The sequence below is a fragment of the Ictidomys tridecemlineatus genome, chromosome 3 (genome assembly GCF_052094955.1).
Source record: "Ictidomys tridecemlineatus isolate mIctTri1 chromosome 3, mIctTri1.hap1, whole genome shotgun sequence".
NCBI lineage: Eukaryota > Metazoa > Chordata > Mammalia > Rodentia > Sciuridae > Ictidomys > Ictidomys tridecemlineatus.
The window spans coordinates 4,844,424-4,856,919 of record NC_135479.1 but is presented as its reverse complement, the minus strand read 5'-3'; the positions used below and the strand labels follow the sequence as shown (position 1 = coordinate 4,856,919).

Genomic DNA, 12,496 nt, shown 5'->3' with positions numbered 1-12,496 from the left:
AATGTAAGGTAGACTTGAGGAGGTGTGTAGTGATGCGTGACAGGTGTGGGTTCCATTCTTTGCATCTTTATTAGGATGGATCTTATGAAGTAAAGAGCCTTAATTCTCCAGGAGGATAAAAGCATTTTGTTACATTCTTAAGATGTGTACTTCAGTGGATTATTCCACATACCCCCAAAGTTTTGAAACTAGAACCACTCTCCAGTTTCTCCTTCTTCCCTGGGATTGTAAGCTTCAGGGACGGGGGAGGGGGTGTGTGCTCACCCTCTTTACGTTTCCCAGCACTTTGCCCAGCGGCACTGAATAAAAAAGTCTGAGGAGTGAAGGAGTAAAGAAGGGCAGGGCAGGCAGAATCACGTGCTGCCGCAGCTGACGTCTGCTCAGAACCTGTGACTGTGGCCTTATTTGGAAACAGGGTCTTTGCAGATAGAATCAAATTAAAATCAGGTCATAATAGATTTGTGTGGGTCCTAATCTAATATGTGGAGTCCTTATAACAAGAGGGAAATGGGGACACACCCCACACACCCCCAGAGCACATGGAGATGGTGGAGGCAGAAACTGGAGTTGCCTGCACAAGACAAGGAAGGCCAGGGGCTGGGCCTCCAAAAAAAACAAACAAAAAATAAATAAAAGAAAAGAAAAGAAAGAAAGGAAAAGAACGGACGTCGGGGCAGACAGTGGCACTGCAGAAGTGTGGCCAGGGGACAGTTCCCGCAATAGACGTCCGAGGCCCAGGAGGGAGCGCCGGGCTGCAGCGCGCGCTTCTCATTGGACAAGCCCGCCCCCTTCACCTGTCAATCACAGGGAGGCGTGCGGAGGTCCCCGGAGCTCGCGCAGCGCTTCCTGATCCCCGGTGGTCGAGGGAGAGGACTTGGGCTTTTCCGGCCACCGTGGGAGATTTTATACCGGGACGGGGCTGGACCCCGGGTCTGGGTCTTGATTTCCCGTCTGGGCAGCTGGGTGTGCCCGGTGTTGGGGAGGGGGCCACCCGCACCGCGGACCCCACCGGCGCCTGGGTGTCCCCGCGCCGGGCGCTCTCCTCACTCAGCCCTGTTGGCAGGCCGTGAAGGATCGGAACTCGGTTCACACCCGTGGACACTGGCAGGGACGGACTGGCAGGGACTGGCAGGGACGTGGGCTTGAGCATCTCGCAGGGTCGAGGGACGTCCAGCGCCTGCCCCAGCTCCTTGCTGTCCTATCTGGCAGGTTGGTGGCTGCCAGTCACATCATGGTCCCTAGGTGGTGATGAAGACTTTGCCGGGGTAGAGGGGAAATTTTGTTGATTGAATCTTCTTACTCTTATGGATTTCCTCTCGCACAAAAGCAACCTTGATGGCTTCCGGGACACAATCGATGAACAAGTGGTACAAGAAAATGAATGGAAAGAGACCTGTCCTGCTTAGGTGTTTCTTTTCTTTCTTTTCTTTTTTTTTTTGGTTGATGTTCCTTGGCACCGGGGACTGAATCCAGAGGTGCTTAACCACTGAGCCCATCCCCAGCCTCCCCCCCTCTTTTGTTTTATTTAGAGACAGGATCTCATTGAGTTGCTTAGGGCCTCACTAAGTTGCTGAGGCTGGCTTTGAACTTGCACTGGCTGTGGTTTTGTATGACCTTCCGAATGTTACATTTCTCTCCCCAGAAAGTGGTTTCTGTCTACCATGATGGATTTCAACGTATCTCTTGTAAAGGAAGAAAAATCATTTTCCCCTCCGTGCCCATACGTTCTTAGGAAACAGCCCCGTAACAAAACACAGACTAAAAGAAAAACCAACAGAAGTTCATCAACCTGTATGTTTCCTGTGAACGTGGAGACACCAGGAATCAGTCCAGAAGTGGCTTTGGATTCTGGCTTCTGTAGCATTGTCCACAAAGAGCGCTGGGTTTTCAGAGGAATGATGAGACTGAGGACAAGGACTCTGAGTCCCTCAGGGACGACTTGGGGAAGGCAGATTCCTGGGGGACAGAGGCTGGTGAGCGTGGTTTGAGCGCAGCCGGCCCAGCCTTCCCCTGGTGCAGCTCAAGGGTCGGAGCATCTTGCTGGCCAGCCTTGGTGCTCCCTGGTGGAGGTCAGGGCTTCTTCTGTCTTTGCAGATTTGTGTCCTGCCTTTAGGCCAACAGAGGGAGGGTGGACTCTGAATTGCCTTCAGTTCCGCAGTGCTTCTGTGTGGGGTGGCACATTCTGGATCCCATACCGTATTTCTTAGGGTGCATCAGCTTCTAAGTGCCTTTGCCACTGTCTTAGCCCATGCTCTAGTACAGCAGGGGATTCCAGGCTGCTTTGGCTAGAACCACCGACTCTTCACTGGGCCTTCAGATGTCCAGTGAGTCGCTGAAAGTAGGGTAAGGACTAGGAATTTCTGCTTTCATTTTGCATTTGTCTCCTTTTTTACCTTACACTTTGGGTCAGATTCCTGCTCAGCTCTGCACAAAGGCATGTTAATCTCTTAAGGAGTGTCTGTCTTTAGATGCCCTTCAATAGATGAATGGATAAAAAAATGTGGCATTTATACACAATGGAGTATTACTCAGCACTAAAAAGTGACAAAATCATGGCATTTGCAGGGAAATGGATGGCATTAGAGCAGATTATGCTAAGTGAAGCTAGCCAATCCCTAAAAAACAAATGCCAAATGTCTTCTTTGATATAAGGAGGGCAACTAAGAACAGAGCAGGGAGGAAGAGCATGAGAAGAAGATTACCATTAAACAGGGACGAGAGGTGGGAGGGAAAGTGAGAGAGAAAGGAAATGGCATGGAAATGGAAGGAGACCCTCATTGTTATACAAAATTACATATAAGAGGAAGTGAGGGGAAAGGGGAAAAATGAGAGAGAAATGAATTACAGTAGATGGGGTAGAGAGAGAAGAGGGGAGGGGAGGGGAGGGGAGGGGAGGGGGGGATAGTAGAGGATAGGAAGGGCAGCAGAATACAACAGTCACTAGTATGGCACTATGTAAAAACATGGATGTGTAACCGTTGTGATTCTGCCATCTGTATACGGGGGAAAAATGGGAGTTCATAACCCACTTGAATCAAATGTATGAAATATGATATGTCAAGAGCTTTGTAATGTTTTGAACAACTAATAATAAAAATTAAATAAACTTTCAAATTAAAAGAAGAGGAAAGAAAATTAAAAGAACTTGAAATAAAAAGATATTATTGTCCACCAAAAAAAAAAAAAAAAAAAGGAGTGTCTGTTGTAAAAAGAAAAACTGGTCATACAAGATGATTAGCCCTACCTTTACCTAAATGACCTTCGGGACTGGGGTAACGAGGGTATTTTCAAGGTTTGCAGAGATCCTCAACTGTCCATTCCAGGCCCCTGGAGCAGCACCTGGAAGTCCCCAGTCATTTCTCTAAACCTGTAACCCCCTTAGCTTCCGCAGAGCCTCACAGACCTTCATGGTGAGACCACACTCTTACATGAGAGCAGTTACTCCCTGATCGGAGCGGAGGTTGCCCACCTGAGCAGGGCAGTCATCTATGGGAACCAGAGTGCCACCTCAAACAATAATGACTTTTCCAGAGCCACCTCACAGAACCAGAGCTGCTTTAAGGATCCACCAGACCAAAGTCTGTCCAAGACTGCTTAATTATGCAGTCTCTCCCACCCCCCACCCCCCGCCCAATTCTTCCTCTACTTAAACCTAACGCTCATGTCAGTGCCCCCAAAGACAGGGCTGAGATGCCTGGTCCCTGCCTTCCCAGGGTAGCTATAGTGATTGAGTTCACCTTTTCTGGGGCTGGGGTGTGGCTCAGTGGTGGAGCGCTCGCCTAGCATGCACGAGGCACTGGGTTCAATCCTCAGCACCACATAAATGTAAAATATTGTGTTCACCTAAAACTTGAGAATAAATATATTTTTTAAAAGTTCACCTTTTCTTGGGGGAGCGGCAGACCTGATTGTTTGGGACCCCTAGAATGAGGGCTCTGGACTAGAACTCTGATGCCAGGAGTGTGAAATGATGAGAGTCTTGGAGTCTTGACAGGTGACAGTTCTCTCCAGTAATACCATGAAACCCATCTGATAAAGAACTGGGGGACAGTTTTGTTTACTAACTCACTGGCACCAGGCTCATGGGAGGGAAACTGGGATGCCTCCCCATCCAGAGGAAGAGACACATGGTTAGTGGATTTGGGAAAGGATGGAATGAGGTGAAATATAAAGGAAGCAGTTCTTTGATAGACTTAAAATAAAGCAAGACTGGAGTAAAGGCTGGGGCTGAAAATCAGACTCAGCGTCCTGTTCATTGAACAAATACATAGAGAAGGTTGTGTTCAAAAACTGGTTATCAGAAGCTCTGCACAGGTGGAGATGGGACCGTTCCTCTGTGTCAGGAGACCTGTGCCCATCTCCCAGGCAGGAGTGGGAGTTCCATTCTTGCTAATGTGACTTCCAACTGCAGCATTCTTGATAGTCTATGATTGCACTGAACGAGGTTCCCTAGCATCGATATCCCTGATACTAATGAACTGACCACATTTTTTCCTTCCCTCCTTCCTTCCCCTTTGGTACTGGGGATTGAAACCAGGGGCACTTTACTACTGTGCTACATCCCCAGCCTTTTTTATTTCTAAGTTGTTTAGGATCTTGCTAATGTGCGAAGCTGACCTCAAATTTGCAATCCTCCTGCCTCAGTTTCCTGAGTTGGGGATACGGGTGTGCACCACTGTGCCCAGCCTGCTTACTTATTTGCTTTCTTTCTTCTCTCTCTTTTCCTCCCTCCCTCCTTCCTTCCTTCTTTCTCTCTCTCTCTTTCTTCCCTTTTCCTCCTCCCTCCCTCCCTACCTCTTTTTTTTTTTCCTTCCCTCCCTTCCTCTTCTCTCTCTGTACATTCTCAGCTTCATTACTTGTTTGTTTGTTTTTGCAGTACTGGGAATTGAACCCAGGGATGATCTAGGACTGAGCTACATCCCCATGCGTTTTAATTTATTATTTTGAGATAGGATCTCACTAAATTACCTGTCTGGCCTTGAACTTGCCACCTCAGCCTCCTGGATCACTGGGATTACAGGCACCAGCCTCTGCATCTGGCACACCAATGTCTTTTTATAGCCATTCTGTTCAAATTAGGGTCTGATCAAGATCAGCACATTGCATTTGAGTCTCTTTTAATATAAGCCAATTTTACTTTTCTCTTTTTATTTGTAGGATGATTCCCTTATTTGTAGAAGTAAAACAAGCTGAATCATGTCTTGGAGAATTTCTTACGTTTTGAACTGGTGTTTGAATCCAGTGTTTGTTCTGCACTCTCCTGACTGTATGCTGACTAAGCAGCTTGATCAGATCCAGTTTTGATCTTGTGTTAACAAGAGGTACAGCCATATGGTACTCACAGCATCTGTCCATAGATCCCTAATATCTGGTTGTCTTTCACTTTGGTATTAAACTTAATCCTTAGGTTCAGGTTTTGTCAGCCTGACTCATCCTTTGTTAGAACCCTTTCACTTAATGTTTTTTTTTTTTTTAAGAGAGAGTGAGAGAGAAGGGGGGACAGAGAGAGAGAGAGAGAATTTTAACATTTATTTATTTTTTCTTAGTTCTCGGCAGACACAACATCTTTGTTGGTATGTGGTGCTGAGGATTGAACCCGGGCCGCACGCATGCCAGGCGAGCGCGCTACCGCTTGAGCCACATCCCCAGCCCCTCACTTAATGTTTTTTAAGCATTTTTTTAAAAAAGCTTTTTGTTGTGATAAAAGGTGCCTATCATTAAAATTATACTTAACCGTTTTAATTAGGCAATTCAGCTGCATTAAGTGCATTCACAAGGCTATGGAACCATGTCAAGAGCTTTCTCATCGGCCCAACCAGAAACCCTGTGCCCATTCCCATAAGCCCATGGTCCCGCCTACTCCTTCCCTATATTTCTCTATTCTAGGTAGTTTTAGCAGCTTTAAAATTTTTTTTTTCTTTAAACTTTATTTGTTTATTTATTTTTAATGTGGGGCTGAGGATCAAACCCAGGACCTTGCACATGTGAGGCGAGCACTGTACTGCTGAGCCACAATCACAGCCCCAGTTTTTAGCAGCTTTTAATGCTCATTATCTAGATCCATTTTCCTACTAGCAAAATGGGTTCTTGTTGTTATTGGGGTTTTTGTTCTTGAACTTTGTTTTCTTAGTTTCATCTTGAGTTTTTGGAATTTTAACTGATGTGTTCCAACACACCGTGGTCATTATTATTCTTGATGCTCAAATTCTCTTTCCTGTATTTGGCATTAAGAGTTAGCCCTTGAAGTTGGCCTCTCTCCTTTTGACACGGTCTTGTGGCTTTTTTTATGATGCCCTTGGTTTCTAATGGAATGGGAAGTTCCAGACCAATCTTTTACTTTTTCTGTCCCAGATCTGAAACTAGCCTTTGATTCCCTTTTATGGGAAATGATTTTTAGAAACCATAATTTGGGGGCCATGGTGCTCATTGTTACTGGATGGGCCACACTTTTTGGACCCTCTTCAGCACGAATTTTTATGAAGAGAAAAATATATCGTTACTTCCAATTCAAATGAAAGATTATGAATTTTATCCTAACTTATCATATATATTTTTCTCTTATGCTGAAAATCTTGCTTTTTAAGAACACAAGACTTCTTTGTTCACCCTATCTCTACTTCCTTATCTCCCTGTAGCCTTGAGGTTTTAAGTTTCACTGAAATCACTTTGAAGACTTCACCAGTGGCTCTCATCTAGCCAAACCCAGAGGTCAATTCTCAACTTCGTCTTGCTTAACCCCTCAGCTTCATCGGACTCCGACTACTCTCCGATTCTCAAAAGATTTCCTGTGTTTAACTTCTAGGGAGTTGCATTTTTTTGGCTTTTGGTTTTTCCCATCTCACTGACGTTTGTTTAAATTTTCCAACATGAAATAAGTACATATTTTTTTCTTTTGCATTCTGTTAGCATGTTGAATTCTTTTTCTGGTTTTTTTTTTTTTTTTTTTTTTTTTTTTTTTTTTTTGCAATGCTGGGAATTGAAACTGGGGCTTTGCACATGCTGGGCAAATGCTCCACCACTAAGCCACATTCCCGGAGCAGTGTGTTGAATCCTAATGACTCATTTTCAAATGTTAGGCAAACTCAAGATTCCTATGGTCAGTTTCCTGTGTTATTTTCACATTGCTGGGTAAGTCAAACTAATATTTAAAAATTGCTAATATTTAAAAATTTTGGAGCTTATGTTCTTGACGGTTATTTATCTAAAGGTTTCTGTTTAGCTTGCAATGTCTTTGACCGACCTTGCGATCTGGATTATTTTTCTTTGAGACTGCTTTTAAGATCTTCTCTTTGCCTTTGGCGTTGTGCAGTTCAGCACAGTGTCTTTCTATTTTATTTATCCTGCTAAGTATATGTTGTGCTCCCTGGATTGTGGGATTCATCACATGTGGAGAATTGTGACCTTTATTAGTTCTGATATTATTTTGATTCCTTGCTTTTTTATTGTCTCTTGGGAACTCTGCTTTAGATCCTCTAAGATCTTTTCACTCCACCCTCTATATTTTATACATTTTTAATTTTAAAATCCTTATATCTGGGCTGGGGATGTGGCTCAAGCGGTAGCACGCTCACCTGGCATGCATGTGGCCCGGGTTCGATCCTCAGCCCCACATACCAACAAAGATGTTGTGTCCGCCGAGAACTAAGAAATAAATATTAAAAATTCTCTCTCTCTCTTTCTCTCTCCTCTCTCACTCTCTCTTTAAAAAAAAAATCCTTATATCTTTTATCTATACTGGGAATTTTTTCAGATCTCTGTTTACTGATTTTTCTCTTTTCCTAACTATATAAGTGACTCTTAACATTCATTGAATTTCTCCCTAAACAATCAGATAGATTATGTGGTTTCTTAGCTGAATCCATGTAATTTTTTTTTCCCCACTTGGGACTGAATTCAGGGACACACAACCCATCCCCAGCTCTATTTTGTATATTTTGTACTTTATTGGTCTGGCCTTTTTTTTTTTTTTTATGACTTCCGAACTTTTAAAAGAGAATAAATAGATAGGACAATTATTTTGTAGACTATTCTGCAGTTTGGACTTGTTTTGTGTTTCCTTATGATTAAATTGAAGTTATTACGCCTATTCAGTAAGAACACCACGAAGTGATACCTCCTTCTTCTGGTTTGTTTCTTTGCTAGTGATATTAGCTTTGATCACTTGGTTAAGCTGGTGATTATCAGGTTTCTCCATTGTAAAGTTATTAGTTTGCTTTTTGTAACGTCAATAAAATCCGTTAGAAATAAATTTAAGATAAAAAGATAAACTCTATTTCAATAACCAGCTACAAACACAGGCTGGCTCTGGCTTACATAAAGTTCTGACCCACTTTCCCACCCAGAGGCGCTTGGCAGGCTTGTGGGGAGTGCTCGGTCCTGATTGGTCGATTGCAGGTCACAGCTCATTGGTCAGGCCTGGAAGTGCTCGGTCCTGATTGGTCGATTGCAGGTCACAGTCCTGTAATCAGCTCTGACAGTGCTCAGTTTTGGTTAGTGGATCGTGGGTCACCGCGATTGGTCAGGTCCAGTGGCAAAATGGTACTTTCTAGAGGCTGATTATCTTGGCTGCAAGGGCAGCAGAGTTGAGCTGTGGTTCTCCCAGGAGGACGGAGTACGCACGAGAACCCCCGCTGTCCCCACGCTCAGCCTCCATTCTGAGACTGGGCCCAGTTACCCTCTAGGGACCTTTCTTCAAGTCACAGTCGTTAGGAAGTGTGCTGTGGGAGGCCGGGATTAGTAGGCATTTTACTCTCCATTAAGCTGACGTCTACTAGCGTCAGCACTGGTTGATGACAGCTGGACCCCAAGTTTGGTGTTTGTCACATACTGATTTTCCAGCGGCCTTATCCATAATGATTTGTTGGCGTTCTATAAGAAGAAGCTTTCCTCCTTTATATCACAAACATAAGGAACCAACCCTGCACTACGGCCACCGTTTACTTTCATTCTCAATCGGTGGGAATTCCTTCAGGTCGCCTCCTGTGTTCTTTGGACATATCCTAGTCTTTCAGCACTTCTGAGGTTTCCGGAACAATAAACCTTCCAGTAAGGAAGCTTGGACCTTCCCTACCCCAGCACCAGAATCAGCCATTTCTCCAAAACGTGCTGCTTTTTTGTAGTAGAGAGTGGTGTTGAGGAGCTCCACAGCTGGTGATCAGTGTGCTCATTGTCATTGGCATGTCATTGACCCCAGACTCCACCAGATGATAAACCTGGGAATATATACTTGCATATATTCACACACATAAACTGCCCCATACATATAATTCTACTAAAAAATCTCAAGTTCATACTGATCTCTAGTTCTCATCCAACACTGTAGGGTTCATTGCCCTTGTCCATATTTGTGACTTTCTTTTCTGACAGTCCATATTTATTTTGTTATTACACATTGAGAGTGTTTTCATTATGTTTGTAAAAAACAAACCTACCTACTAACTAGAGGTCCATGTTTGCCATTCTTTATGTCTTTATTTGGAGGCTATGTAGTTGAAATATAGTTTTGCTGTTTCTATGGGATTGTAAACAATATTTTGAATTTTGCTAGGTTCATTTTTTTCTCTTTGTATTGTGTTTTCAAGTCTGACAATGTGGATTTCATTGTTATTTTGGGGTCATTTACAGAACAAAGGCAACACTGGGAGAAAAGGCCACTCAGGGTAGTGTGGTCCTCCTCCAACCTTTCCAATCCCTTTTTATTCCTATTTCTCTTCCTTGGGTAACCAGTCTCACTAGGTTTTGGTGTATCTTTTCTTTGTATTTCTTTTTTGCCAAGATAACCAGACACCTGTATATTATTCTTATTTCTTTTTTCAAGTACAAGGTGTAAAATCCCAAATGTTCCAGTGCTGCAAAATGTGTTAACTTTTTGAGCCAACACTATGTCACAAGGAGAAAACACCACACCTGACATCATGATGGGTCACAGTCAAAACAGGTATGCTAAAAAATTCTATAAAATGACCTTCAGGTTATGTGTATAGGGTATACAGGAAACAGATCAATTTCATGTTTAGACTTGGGTTTCTTTCCCAAGATATCTTATTGGGTGTATGCCAATATTCCAAAGTCCAAATAAATCCCAAATCTGAAACATTTCTGATTCCAAGCATTTTGGAAAAGGGATACTCATCCTGTCCTGTAAAAATTTTTGTTATCTTTGCTTATTTTTTTTAATTTAATGATTTATCTAGCCATTGTGCTGGTCAGTTACATGAACTGCCCATCTTTTTCCCAACTGTAGAGTACTCCATTGTACCCATGTGACATTCTTCATGTTTACATCTCCTATATTATAGGCATTTTGATAGTTTCCAATATTTTGCAATTCCAAAGCATTATTACAGTGAATAATCTTGTGCATTGTGTTAGTCAGTGTTTTGTAGCTGTGACATGTACCTGAGAAAAACAACTTAAAGGAGAAAGGATTTATTTATTCATTTATTTATTTGTGCTGGGGATCGAACCCAAGGGCTCTTAACTACTGAGCATCTCCAGTCTTTTTTTGGGGAGACAGGGTCTTGCTGAATTGTTTAGGTCTTCACTTAGTTGCTGAGGCTGGCTTTGAATTCTTGATCCTCTTGCCTCAGTTTCCCAGATGCTGGGATTACAGGCATGCACCACCATGCCTGGGAGGAAAGATTCATTTAGTCTCACAGTTTCAGCTAGGCATGGTGGCACATGCCTGTAATCCCAGTGGCTCAGGAGGCTGAGACAGGAGGATGGAGAGTTCATAGGCAGCCTCAGAAATTTAGAAAGATGCCCTATCTCTAAATGAAATATTTTTAAAAAGGGTTGGGGATGTGGCTCAATGGTTAAGTGCCCCTGGGCTCAATCTCTTGTACTAACAAATAAATGAAAAATAAATAAGCTCATAGTTTCAGAAGTTTCAGTCTATGGTCATCTGGCTCCAAGACAGAAATATCATGGCAGAAGGGCATGGTAGAGGACAGCTGCTCAGCCCAAGGCAGCCACAAAGTAGAGAGGGGGGAAGGGGCCAGGGGGCCAGACGAACCCTCCCAGGGCCCACTTCTGGTGACCTACTTTCCCCATCTAGGTCTCACACTGTTTTAACAGCAAAGGTTTTAGGGTAATAGTTGGTAGAGTCAGACCTCCTGGTTAGCTTCTCTTTTTCAGGTATTCCCAACTATTCTTACGTGTATTTATTCTGTGTGAATTTTAGTGCCAGTTTAGGCTCTAGGAAAAAAAAATATTTTGACATTTTTATTGAAATTGCATTCAATTCATAAATTAACATGGAGACAACTGACAGATTTATCATATTGAGTCATCTTTTCTAAGAACCAAAGATGACTGTTCAAATCTGCTTTTGTGTCTTTCAGGAGTATTTTGGTGTTTTCTTCATACAGATTTTGAACATTTCCTACCAAATTTATGACTGAGTATTATTTTCTTCTTTGTTGCTGTTGGAAATGGGCTTGTTGCACCTTATATCCCCTACCTGGTTGTTATGTCATTGAAGGCTGTTGATTTCTGTAGGTCAATCTTATGTCCTGTTACATTACCACGTGTGCAATACAGAGTATATTCTGTCACATTCTACTCTATCATCTCACATAAAAACAGTGTTGCTGTTCTATTTGAATTGATTTCTCTCCTTTTGGGGGCCTTGGGCGCTGGACTAGAGCTCTACCCCGAGCTCGGGAGAGTCCAGGATGCCCCTGTCACGTAGGCTGGGCCCAGAGTCACAGGGCCAGCCAGGTGAGGCTCAGCCCTTCCTTTGTGGCCGAGTTTACTAAAACATTCTATAAAATGGCCTTCATGTTATGTGTATAGGCTGTACATGAAACATTAATTTGGGGAAGAGATGGGGTGCTCTGGGCTACTCCCGCGTTGACTAGCTGCGTCCTGGCCCCAAGCTTTGGTGGCCCCAAGCGGTGTGAGGGGAAAGCACCTATTGCTCTCCAGGCCAGGGATGCTGCAGGGAGCTGCAGGCGCCCCCACCAGGCAGGGCCCTGGGAAGGGCGACCCTGGGTGGAGCTTCCCCCAGGCCACCTCTCTCGGGGTCCCCTTCGGACCGGTGCCCGGGTGCGTGATCCCCGTGCAGGCCTGCGCCCAGCGGGCCGGGGAGGTCCGAGGACCGCGCTGCGCTGGGCGCCTTCGCCATGTGCACCCTCGCGGCCTCGCCGGCCCCGTGCTTGGGCCGCAGGTCCTGCCACCTGCACAGGCTGTCCCTGGAGGGGTCAACGTGGAGTCACTGCTGCGGCAGCGCGACGGGTTCTTCTCCCCCATTTCCCCAAACGCCTGCCCAGGCCCGGCCCTGCCCAGATCGGCTCTGTCCACCCTAAGCCTCAGCGGCGGTGTGCCCCAGGCGTGTCACCTCCTACCACCTGCGTGGGAGCCGGGAAGCAGAGGCCAGCGCCGCAGGGAACGCGGGCACCAGGGCGCCCGCTGCCGCCGCCTGCCGCGCGGGACTGGCACTGCACCGTTAGAGCCCCGCGGGCCTCGCCCCGATCCTCTGTGCTCTGGCTCCAGG

At 44.8% G+C, this 12,496-nt stretch overlaps 1 long non-coding RNA gene across 1 annotated transcript in view; it reads left to right on the top strand.

The window, feature by feature from the left end:
- The first annotated feature begins 5,512 nt into the window (after positions 1-5,512).
- LOC144375963 (uncharacterized) overlaps positions 5,513-12,496 on the top strand; it is a 48,508-nt gene continuing 41,524 nt past the window's right edge. Inside the window, exon 1 of the long non-coding RNA XR_013435914.1 lies at positions 5,513-7,128. This is a non-coding gene — a long non-coding RNA (uncharacterized LOC144375963). The remainder of the gene's footprint in view (positions 7,129-12,496) is intronic.